At 39.3% G+C, this 12,529-nt stretch overlaps 1 protein-coding gene across 1 annotated transcript in view; it reads left to right on the top strand.

The window, feature by feature from the left end:
• Positions 1-8,140: 8,140 nt before the first annotated feature.
• The window catches only part of LOC129047413 (protein FRG1B-like), a 192,574-nt gene continuing 188,185 nt past the window's right edge, over positions 8,141-12,529 (top strand). Inside the window, exon 1 of the transcript XR_010136867.1 lies at positions 8,141-8,207. The gene's annotated coding sequence lies outside the window, so the exon portion shown is untranslated. The remainder of the gene's footprint in view (positions 8,208-12,529) is intronic.

Below are 12,529 nucleotides of genomic sequence, written 5' to 3'. Positions count from 1 at the left end.
TTACAAGAGACGTGAAGGACCTCTTCAAGGAGAAATACAAACCACTGCTCAATGAAATAACAGAGGATACAAACAAACGGAAGAACATTCCATGCTCATGGGTAGGAGGAATCAATATCTTGAAAACGGCCATACTGTCCAAGGTAATTTATAGATTCAGTGCCATCCCCATCAAACTAAAAATGACTTTCTTCACAACCTTGGAAAAACTACTTTTAACTTCATATGGAACCAAAAAAGGGCATGCATCGCCAAGTCAATCTTAAGCCAAAAGAACAAAGCTGGAAGCGTCACGCTACCTGACTTCAAACTATACTACAAGGCTACAGTAACCAAAACAGCATGGTACTGGTACCAAAACAGAGATATATATCAGTGGAATGGAACAGAAACCTCAGAAATAACACCGCACGTCTAAAAGCATCTGATCATTGACAAACCTGAGAAACACAAGCAATGGGGTAAGAATTCCCTATTTAATAAATAGTGCTGGGAAAACTGGCTAGCCATATGTAGAAAGCTGAAAGAGGATGCCTTCTTTACATCTGATAAAAAATTAATTCAAGATGGGTTAACGACTTAAACGTTAGACCTAAAGCCATATAACCTACTTCTTGATGTGTGCATTCAATTGACAGTGAGGAAACTTTCATTTGATTGAGCAGTTTTGAAACACTCTTTTTGTAGAATCTGCAAGTGGACATTTGGAGTGCTTTGCAGCCTAATGTGGAAAAGGAAATATCTTCACATAAAAACTAGACAGAAGCATTCTCAGAAACTTCTCTGTGATGTCTATATTCATCTCATACAGTTGAATCTTTCTTTTGATTCAGCAGATTTGAAACACTCCTTTTGTAGAATCTGCAAATGGATATTTGGAGCGCTATGTGGCCTACGGTGGAAAAGGAAATATCTTTGCATAAAAACTAGACAGAATCATTCTGAGAAACTTCTTTAGGATGCGTGCATTCAACTCACAGAGTTGAACTTTTCATTTGATTAAGCAGTTTTGATACACTCTTTTTATAGCATCTGCAAGTGGCTATTTTGAGCGCTTTGCAGCCTATAGTGGAAAATGAAACATCTTCACATTAAAACTAGACAGAAGCATTCTGAGAAACTCCTTTCTGATGTGAGCATTCAACTCACAGAGATGAACCTTTCCTTTTATTGAGCAGTATGGAAACAGTCTTTTTGTAGTATATGCAAATGAATATTTGGAGCGCTTCGAGGCCTAAAGTGTAGAATGAAATATCTTCATGTAAAAACTAGACAGAAGCATTCTGAGAAACTTCTTTTTAATGTGAATATTCAACTCACATAATTGAACCTTTCTATTGATTAAGCAGTTTTGAAACACTATTTTTGTAGAATCTTCAGGTTATATTTGGAGAGCTTTGCAGCCTATAGTGGAAAAGGAAATATCTTCATATAAAAACTAGACAGAAGCATTTTGAGAAACTTCTTTGTGATGTGTGCATTCACCTCACAGAGGAGAACCTTTCTTTTGATTGAGGAGTTTGGAAACACTGTTTTTATATACTCTGCCAGTGGATATTTGGAGTGCTTTGTGGACCATGGTGGAAAAGGAAATATCTTCACACAAAAACTAGAAAGAATATTGAGAAACCTCTTTGTGATGTGTGCATTCATCTCACAGAGATGAAGCTTTCTTTTATGTAACAGTTTGGAAACACTCTTTTTGTAGAATCTGCAAGTGGGTATTAGGGGTGCTTTGCAGCCTATGGTGGAAAAGGTAATAACTTCACATAAAAACAAGACATAAGCATTCTGAGAAACTACTTTGTGATGTGTGCTTTCATGTCACAAAGGTGAAGCTTTCTTTTGACTGAGAAGCTTTTAAACCCTCTTTTTGTAGAATCTCCAAGTGGATATTTGGAGCACTTTAAGGCCTACAGTGAAAAAGGAATTATATTCACATAACAGCTAGACAGAAGCATTCTGAGAAAAGTCTATGTGATGGGTGCGTTCATCACACAGAGTTGAATGTTTCTTTTGGTTCAGTAGTTTTGAAACACTCTTTTTGTACAATCTGCAAGTGGATATTTGGAGCGCTTTGAGGCATGTGGTGGAAAAGGAAATATCTTCACTAAAAAATTAGACAGAAGCATTCTGAGAAACTTCTTTGTAATGTGTGCATACATGTCACAGTGAACCTAATTTTTTATTGAGCAGTTTTGAAACTCTCTTGTTGTACAATTTGCAAGTGGATATTTGGAGCACTTTGAGCCCTATGCTGGAAAAATAATATCTTCACATAAAAATTAGACAGAAGTATTCTAAGAAACTTCTCTGTTATGTGCAGATTCATCTCACAGAGTTGAAACTTTCTTTTGATTGAGCAGTTTTGAAACACTCTTTTTGTAAAATCTGCAGGTGGATATTTAGAGGGCTTTGAGGTGTATAGTGGAAAAAGAAACAGCTTCACATAAAAACTAGACAGAAACATTCTGAGAAACTTCTTTGTGATGTGTGCATTCATCTCACAGAGTTGAACCTTCCTTTTGATTGAGCAGTTTTGAAACACTCTTTTTGTAAAATCTGCAGGTGGATATTTAGAGGGCTTTGAGGTGTATGGTGGAAAAAGAAACATCTTCACATAAAAACTAGACAGAAGCATTCTGAGAAACTTCTTTGTGATGTGTGCATTCATCTCACAGAGTTGAACCTTCCTTTTGATTGAGGAGTTTTGAAACACTCTTTGTTTTAGAATCTGCATGTGGATATTTGGAGAGCTTTGCGGCCTATGGTGTAAAAGAAAATATCTTGACATAAAAACAAACAGAAGAATTCTGAGGAACTTCACTGTGATGTGTGCATTCATCTCACAGAGTTGGAACTTTCTTTTGATGGAGTAGCTTTGAAACACTCTTTTTGTAGAATCTGCAAGTGGACATTTGGAGAATTTTGTGGCCAATGTTGGAAAAGGAAATATCTTCCCATAAAAACTATACAGAAGCATTCTGAGAAACTCCTTAGTGATGTCTGCATTCATCTCACAAAGTTGAAGTTTTCTTTTAAATGTGGAGTTTTGAAACACTCTTTTTGCAGAATTTGCAAGTGGATATTTGGAGCGCTTTAAGGCCTGTGGTGGAAAAGGAAATATCTTCACATAAAAACTAGACAGAAGCATTCTGAGAAAATTCTGTGTCATGTGTGCATTCATCCCACAGACTTGAAACTTTCTTTTGATTAAGCAGTTTTGAAACACTATTTTATAGTATCTGCAAGTAGATATTTGAGTGCCTATGGGCCTACGATAGAAAAGGAAATATCTTCACATAAAAACTGGACAGAAGCATTCTGAGAAACTACTTTGTGATGTGTGCATTCAACTCAGAGAGTTGAACGTTTCTTTTGATTCAGCAGTTTTGAAACACACTTTTTGTAGAATCTGCAAATGGATATTTGGAGCGCTTTGCTGCTATGGTGGAAAAGGAAATGTCTTCACATAAAAACTAGAGAGAAGTATTCTGAGAAACTTCTTGCTGATGTGGGAATACATCTCACAGAGTTGAAACTTTCTTTTCATTCAGCAGTTTTGAAAGACTGTTATTGTAGAATCTGCAAAGGGATATTTGGGGTGCTTTGAGGCCTATGGTGGTAAAGAAATATTTTCACATAGAAAGGAGACAGTAGCATTCTGAGAAACTTCTTTGTGGTGTGTGCATTCATCTCACAGAGTGGAAACTTTGTTTGGATTGACCAGTTTCAAAACACTGTTTTTGTAGAATTTGCGAGTGGGTATTTGGAGCGCTTTTTGGCCTGTGTTGGAAAAGGAAAAACCTTCATGTAAAAATTAGACAGAAGCATTCTGAGAAACGTCTTTGTGATGTGTGCATTCAACTCACGGAGTTGAAACTTTCTTTGTGTTTGAACAGTTTTGAAACACTATTTTTGTAGCATCTGCAAGTGGATATTTGGAGCGCTTCGCAGCCTATGGTGGAAAAGGATATATCTTCCCATAAAAACTAGACAGAAGCACTCTGAGAAACTTTTCACTGATGTGTGCATACACCTCACAGAGTTGTAACTTTCTTTTGATTGAGCACTTTTATTTATTTTTTCTTTTTATTATTATTTTTTATTTTAAAATATCCAATTAAATTATTATTTTTTTCTTTTATTATTATTATTATTATTATTATACTCTTGGTTTTACGGTACATGTGCACAATGTGCAGGTAAGTTACATATGTATACATGGGCCATGCTGGTGTGCTGCACCCACCAACTCGTCATCTAGCATTAGGTACATCTCTCAATGCTATCCCTCCCCCTCTCCCCCCACCCCACAACAGTCCCCGAAGTGTGATGTTCCCCTTCCTGTGTCCATGTGTTCTCATTGTTCATTTCCCAACTATGAGTGAGAATATGCGGTGTTTGGTTTTTTGTTCTTGTGATAGTTTACTGAGAATGATGATTTCCAATTTCATCCATGTCCCTACAAAGGATATGAACTCATCATTTTTTATGGCTGCATAGTATTCCATGGTGTATATGTGCCACATTTTCTTAATCCAGTCTATCATTGTTGGACATTTGGGTTGGTTCCAAGTCTTGCTATTGTGAATAATGCCACAATCAACATACGTGTGCATGTGTCTTTATAGCAGCATGATTTATAGTCCTTTGGGTATATACCCAGTAATGGGATGGCTGGGTCAAATGGAATTTCTCGTTCTAGATCCCTGAGGAATCGCCACACTGACTTCCACAAGGGTTGAACTAGTTTACAATCCCACCAACAGTGTAAAAGTGTTCCTATTTCTACACATCCTCTCCAGCACCTGTTGTTTCCTGACTTTTTAATGATTGCCATTCTAACTGGTGTGAGATGGTATCTCATTGTGGTTTTGATTTGCATTTCTCTGATGGCCAGTGATGGTGAGCATTTTTTCATGTGTTTTTTGGCTGCATAAATGTCTTCTTTTGAGAAGTGTCTGTTCATGTCCTTCGCCCACTTTTTGATGGGGTTGTTTGTTTTTTTCTCGTAAATTTGTTGGAGTTCATTGTAGATTCTGGATATTAGCCCTTTGTCAGATAAACAGCATGGTACTGGTACCAAAACAGATATATAGATCAATGGAACAGAACAGAGCCGTCAGAAATAATGCCACATATCTACAAGTATCTAATCTTTGACAAACCTGACAAAAACAAGAAATGGGGAAAGGATTCCCTATTTAATAAATGGTGGTGGGAAAACTGGCTACCCATATGTAGAAAGCTGAAACTGGATCCCTTCTTTAGACCTTATACAAAAATCAATTCAAGATGGATTAAAGACTTAAATGTTAGACCTAAAACCATAAAAACCCTAGAAGAAAACCTAGGCATTACCATTCAGGACATAGGCATGGGCAAGGTCTTCATGTCTAAAACACCGAAAGCAATTGCAACAAAAGCCAACATTGACAAATGGGATCTAATTAAACTCAAGAGCTTCTGCACAGCAAAAGAAACTACCCTCAGAGTGAACAGGCAACCTACAAAATGGGAGAAAATTTTCGCAACCTACTCATCTTTTTATTATTATTATTATTAATATTATTATTATACTTTAGGCTCTATGGTACATGTGCGCAACATGCAGGTAAGTTACATATGTATACATGTGCCATGCTGGTGCGCTGCACCCACCAACTCGTCATCTAGCATTAGGTGTATCTTCCAGTGCTATCCCTCCCCCCTCCCCCACCCCACAACAGTCCCCAAAGTGTGATGTTCCCCTTCCTGTGTCCATGTGTTCTCATTGTTCAATTCCCACCTATGAGTGAGAATATGCGGTGTTTGGTTTTTTGTTCTTGCGATAGTTTACTGAGAATGATGATTTCCAATTTCATCCATGTCCCTACTAAGGACGTGAACTTATCATTTTTTATGGCTGCATAGTATTCCATGGTGTATTTGTGCCACATTTTCTTAATCCAGTCTATCATTGTTGGACATTTGGGTTGGTTCCAAGTCTTTGCTATTGTGAATAATGCCGCAATAAACATACGTGTGCATGTGTCTTTATAGCAGCATGATTTATAGTCCTTTGGGTATATACCCAGTAATGGGATGGCTGGGTCAAATGGAATTTCTAGTTCTAGATCCCTGAGGAATCTTCACACTGACTTCCACAAGGGTTGAACTGTTTACAATCCCACCAACAGTGTAAAAGTGTTCCTATTTCTCCACATCCTCTCCAGCACCTGTGGTTTCCTGACTTTTTAATGATTGCCATTCTAACTGGTGTGAGATGGTATCTCATTGTGGTTTTGATTTGCATTTCTCTGATGGCCAGTGATGGTGAGCATTTTTTCATGTGTTTTACGGCTGCATAAATGTCTTCTTTTGAGAAGTGTCTGTTCATGTCCTTCGCCCAATTTTGATGGGGTTGTTTGTTTTCTTCTTGTAAATTTGTTGGAGTTCATTGTAGATTCTGGATATTAGCCCTTTGTCAGATGAGTAGGTTGCGAAAATGTTCTCCCATTTTGTAGGTTGCCTGTTCATTCTGATGGTAGTTTCCTTTGCTGTGCAGAAGCTCTTTAGTTGAATTAGATCCCATTTGTCAATTTGGCTTTAGTTGCCATTGCTTTTGGTGTTTTACACATGAAGTCCTTGCCCATGCCTACGTCCTGAATGGTATTGCCTAGGTTTTCTTCTAGGGTTTTTATGGTTTTAGGTCTAACATTTAACTCTTTAATCCATCTTGAATTGATTTTTTTATAAGGTGTAAGGAAGGGATCCAGTTTCAGCTTTCTACATATGGCTAGCCAGTTTTCCCAGCACCATTTACTAAATAGGGAGTCCTTTCCCATTTCTTGTTTTTCTCAGGTTTGTCAAAGATCAGATAGTTGTAGATATGTGGCATTATTTCTGACGGCTCTGTTCTGTTCCATTGATCTATATCTCTGTTTTGGTACCAGTACCATGATGTTTTGGTTACTGTAGCCTTGTAGTATAGTTTGAAGTCAGGTAGCGTGATGCCTCCAGCTTTGTTCTTTTGGCTTAGGATTGACTGGGCGATGCGGGCTCTTTTTTGGTTCCATATGAACTTTAAAGTAGTTTTTCCAATTCTGTGAAGGAAGTCATTGGTAACTTGATGGGGATGGCATTGAATCTGTAAATTATCTTGGGAATGATGGCCATTTTCATGATATTGATTCTTCCTACCCATGAGCGTGGAATGTTCTTCCATTTGTTTGTATCCTCTTTTATTTCCTTGAGCAGTAGTTTGTAGTTCTCCTTGAAGAGGTCCTTCACATCCCTTGTAAGTTGGATTCCTAGGTATTTTATTCTCTTTGAAGCAATTGTGAATTGGAGTTCACTCATGATTTGGCTCTCTGTTTGTCTGTTATTGATGTATAAGAATGCTTGTGATTTTTGTACATTGATTTTGTATATTGAGACTTTGCTGAAGTTGCTTATCAGATTAAGGAGATTTTGGGCTGAGACAATGGGGTTTTCTAGATATACTATCATGTCATCTGCAAACAGGGACAATTTGACTTCCTCTTTTCCTAATTGAATACCCTTGATTTCCTTCTCTTGCCTAATTGCCCTGGCCAGAACTTCCAAAACTATGTTGAATAGAAGTGGTGAGAGAGGGTATCCCTGTCTTGTGCCAGTTTTCAAAGGGAATGCTTCCAGTTTTTGCCCATTCAGTATGATATTGGCTTTGGGTTTGTCATAAATAGCTCTTATTATTTTGACATACGACCCATCAATACCTAATTTATTGAGAGTTTTTAGCATGAAAGGTTGTTAAATTTTGTCAAAGGCCTTTTCTGCATCTATTGAGATAATCATGTGGTTTTTGACTTTGGTTCTATTTATATGCTGGATTACATTTATTGATTTGCGTATATTGAACCAGCCTTGCATCCCAGGGATGAAGCCCACTTGATCATGGTGGATAAGCTTTTTGATGTGCTGCTGGATTCTGTTTGCCAGTATTTTATTGAGGATTTTTGCATCAATGTTCATCAAGGATATTGGTCTAAAATTCTCTTTTTTGGTTGTGTCTCTGCCAGGCTTTGGTATCAGGATAATGCTGGCCTCATAAAATGAGTTAGGGAGGATTCCCTCTTTTTCTATTGATTGGAATAGTTTCAGAAGGAATGGTACCAGCTCCTCTTTGTACCTCTGGTAGAATTCGGCTGTGAACCCATCTGGTCCTGGACTTTTTTTGGTTGGTAAGCTATTGATTGTTGCCACAATTTCAGCTCCTGTTATTGGTCTATTCAGAGATTCAACTTCTTCCTGGTTTAGTCTTGGGAGGGTGTATGTGTTGAGGAATTTATCCATTTCTTGTAGATTTTTTAGTTTATTTGCATAGAGGTGTTTGTAATATTCTCTGATGGTAGTTTGTATTTCTGTGGGATCGGTGGTGATATCCCCTTTATCATTTTTTATTGCATCTATTTGATTCTTCTCTCTTTTTTTCTTTATTAATTTTGCTAGCGGTCTATCAATTTTGTTGATCCTTTCAAAAAACCAGCTCCTAGATTCATTAATTTTTTGAAGGGTTTTTTGTGTCTCTATTTACTTCAATTCTGCTCTGATTTTAGTTATTTCTTGCCTTCTGCTAGCTTTTGAATGTGTTTGCTCTTGCTTTTCTAGTTCTTTTAATTGTGATGTTAGGGTGTCAATTTTGGATCTTTCCTGCTTTCTCTTGTGGGCATTTAGTGCTATAAATTTCCCTCTACCCACTGCTTTGAATGCATCCCAGAGATTCTGATATGTTGTGTCTTGGTTCTCGTTCGTTTCAAAGAACATCTTTCTTCCTGCCTTCATTTCATTATGTACCCAGTAGTCATTCAGGAGCAGGTTGTTCAGTTTCCATGTAGTTGAGCGGTTTTGAGTGAGATTCTTTATCCTGAGTTCTAGCTTGATTGCACTGTGATCTGAGAGATAGTTTGTTATAATTTCTTTTCTTTTACATTTATTGGGGAGAGCTTTACTTCCAAGTATATGGTCAATTTTGGAATAGGTGCAGTGTGGTGCTGAAAAAAATGTATATTCTGTTGATTTGGGGTGGAGAGTTCTGTAGATGTCTATTAGGTCTGCTTGGTGCAGAGCTGAGTTCAATTCCTGGGTATCCTTGTTGATTTTCTGTTTCGTTGATCTGTCTAATGTTGACAGTCGGGTTTTAAAGTCTCCCATTATTAATGTGTGGGAGTCTAAGTCTCTTTGTAGGTCACTCAGGACTTGCTTTATGAATCTGGGTGCTCCTGTATTGGGTGCATATATATTTAGGATAGTTAGCTTTTCTTGTTGAATTAATCCCTTTACCATTATGCAATGGCCTTCTTTGTCTCTATTGATCTTTGTTGGTTTAAAGTCTGTTTTATCAGAGACCAGGATTGCAACCCCTGCCCCTTTTTGTTTTCCATTTGCTTGGTAGATCTTCCTCCATCCCTTTATTTTGAGCCTATGTGTGTCTCTGCATGTGAGATGGGTTTCCTGAATACAGCACACTGATGGATCTTGAGTCTTTATCCAATTTGCCAGTCTGTGTCTTTTAATTGGAGCATTTAGTCCATTTACATTTAAAGTTAATATTGTTATGTGTGAATCTGATCCTGTCATTATGATGTTAGCTGTTTATTTTGTTCGTTAGTTGATGCAGTCTCTTCCTAGTCTCGATGGTCTTTACATTTCGGTATGATTTTGCAGTGGCTGGTACCGGTTGTGCCTTTCCGTGTTTAGCGCTTCCTTCAGGAGCTCTTTTAGGGCAGGCCTGGTGGTGACAAAATCTCTCAGCATTTGCTTGTCTGCAAAGTATTTTATTTCTCCTTCACTTATGAAGCTTAGTTTGGCAGGATATGAAATTCTGGGTTGAAAATTCTTTTCTTTAAGAATGTTGAATATTGGCACTCACTCTCTTCTGGCTTGTAGGGTTTCCGCTGAGAGATCCGCTGCTAGTCTGATGGGCTTCCCTTTGATGGTAACCCGACCTTTTTCTCTGGCTGCCCTCAACATTTTTTCCTTCATTTCATCTTTGGTGAATCTGACAATTATTTGTCTTGGAGTTGCTCTTCTAGAGGAGTATCTTTGTGGTGTTCTCTGTATTTCCTGAATCTGAATGTTGGCCTGGCTTGTTAGATTGGGGAAGTTCTCCTGGATAATATCCTGCAGAGTGTTTTCCAACTTGGTTCCATTCTCCCCGTCACTTTCAGGTACACCAATCAGACGTAGATTTGGTCTTTTCACTTAGTCCCACATTTCTTGGAGGCTTTGCTCATTTCTTTTTATTCTTTTTTCTCTAAACTTCCCTTCTCACTTCATTTCATTCATTTCATCTTCCAGGGCTGATACCCTTTCTTCCATTTGATCGCATCCGCTCCTGAGGCTTCTGCATTCTTTACGTAGTTCTCGAGCCTTGGTTTTCAGCTCCATCAGCTCCTTTAAACACTTCTCTGTATTGGTTATTCTAGTTATACATTCTTCTAAATTTTTTCCAAAGTTTTCAACTTCTTTGCCTTTGGTTTGAATATCCTCCCGTAGCTCGGAGTAATTTGATCATCTGAACCCTTCTTCTCTCAGCTCGTCAAAGTCATTCTCCATCCAGCTTTGTTCCGTTGCTGGTGAGGAACTGCGTTCCTTTGGAGGAGGAGAGGTACTCTGGTTTTTAGAGTTTCCAGTTTTTCTGCTCTGATTTTTCCCCATCTTTGTGGTTTTATCTACTTTTGGTCTTTGATGATGGTGATGTACAGATGGGTTTTTGGTGTGGATGTCCTTTCTGTTAGTTTTCCTTCTAACAGACAGGACCCTCAGCTGCAGGTCTGTTGGAGTACCTGGCCGGCCGTGTGAGGTGTCAGTCTGCCCCTGCTGGGGGTTGCCTCCCAGTTAGGCTGCTCGGGGTTCAGGGGTTAGGGCCGCACTTGAGGAGGCAGTCTGCCCGTTCTCAGATCTCCAGTTGCGTGCTGGGAGAACCACTGCTCTCCTCAAAGCTGTCAGACAGGGACATTTAACTATGCAGAGGTTACTGCTGTCTTTTTGTTTGTCTGTGCCCCGCCCCCAGAGGTGGAGTCTACAGAGGCAGGCAGGCCTCCTTGAGCTGTTGTGGGCTCCACCCAGTTCAAGCTTCCTGGCTGCTTTGTTTACCTAAGCGAGCCTGGGCAATGGTGGGCGCCCCTCCCCCAGCCTCGCTGCCGACTTGCTGTTTGATCTCAGACTGCTGTGCTAGCAATCAGTGAGACTCCATGGGCGTAGGACCCTCTGAGCCAGGTGCGGGCTATACTCTCCTGGGGCACCGTTTCCTAAGCCCGTCGGGAAAGCACAGTATTCGGGTGGGAGTGGCCCGATTTTCCAGGTGCCTTCTGTCACCCCTGGAAAGGGAACTCCCTGACCCCTTGTGCTTCCCGAGTGAGGTAACGCCTTGCCCCTGCTTCGGCTGGTGCATGGTGCACTCACCCACTGACCTGCGCCCACTGTCTGGCACTCCCTAGTGAGGTGAATACGGTACCTCCGATGGAAATGCAGAAATCACCCGTCTTCTGCGTCGCTCGCCCTGGGAGCTGTAGACCGGGGCTGTTCCTATTCGGCCATCTTGTGTCTGATTGAGCACTTTTAAAACACTTTTTGTAGAATCTGCTAATGGATATTTGAGGGGCTTTGAGGCCTAAGGTCGAAAAGAAGTATCTTCACATAAAAACTAGAAAGAAGCATTCTGAGAAACTTTTTTCATTGTGCATTCATCTCATAGAGTTGAACTTTTCTTTTTATGGAGCAGTTTTGAAACCCTCTTTTTGCAGGATCTGCAAGTGGATATTTGGTGTGATTTTAGCCCTATGGTGGAACAGGAAATACCTTCTCACAAAAAGTAGACAGAAGCGTCTGAGAAACTCCTTTGTGATGTGTGCACTCAACTCACAGACTTGAACCTCTCTTTTGATTGAGCATTTTCGAAACTCTCTTTTTCTAGAATCTGCTAGTGGATATTTGGTGCGCTTTGTGGCCTATGGTGGAAAAGGAAAAATCTTCACACAAAAACTTGACAGAAGCATTCTGAGAAACTTCTTAGTGATGTGTGCATTCATAAAACAGAGTTGAACCTTTCATTTGATCGAGCAGTTTTGAGACACTTTTTGTAGGATCTGCAAGTGGATATTTGGAGCGCTTTTAGGCCTATGGTGGAAAAGGAAATATCTTCTCACAAAAACTAGACAGAAGCATACGAGAAACTTCTTTGTGATGTGTGCATTCATCTGACAGGGTTGAACCTGCCTTTTGATTGAGCAGTTTTGAAATGCTTTTTTTATAGAATCTCCAAATGGATATTTGGATCTCTTTGTGGCCTATGGTAGAAAAGGAAATATCTTCAAATAAAAACTATGCAGAGGCATTCTAGAAACTAATTTGTGATCTGTACATTCATCTCACAGAGTTGAAAGTTTCTTTTGCTTGAGCAGTTTTGAAACATTCTTTTTGTAGAATCTGCAAGTGGACATTTTGTGCGTTTTGTGGCCTATGGTGTAAAAGGAAATATCTTCACATAAAAACTAGACGGAAA

Source organism: Pongo abelii, chromosome 15 (genome assembly GCF_028885655.2).
Source record: "Pongo abelii isolate AG06213 chromosome 15, NHGRI_mPonAbe1-v2.0_pri, whole genome shotgun sequence".
Lineage (NCBI taxonomy): Eukaryota > Metazoa > Chordata > Mammalia > Primates > Hominidae > Pongo > Pongo abelii.
Note: the sequence above shows the minus strand (reverse complement) of the source record. Positions and strands in the feature narration are given on the sequence as shown.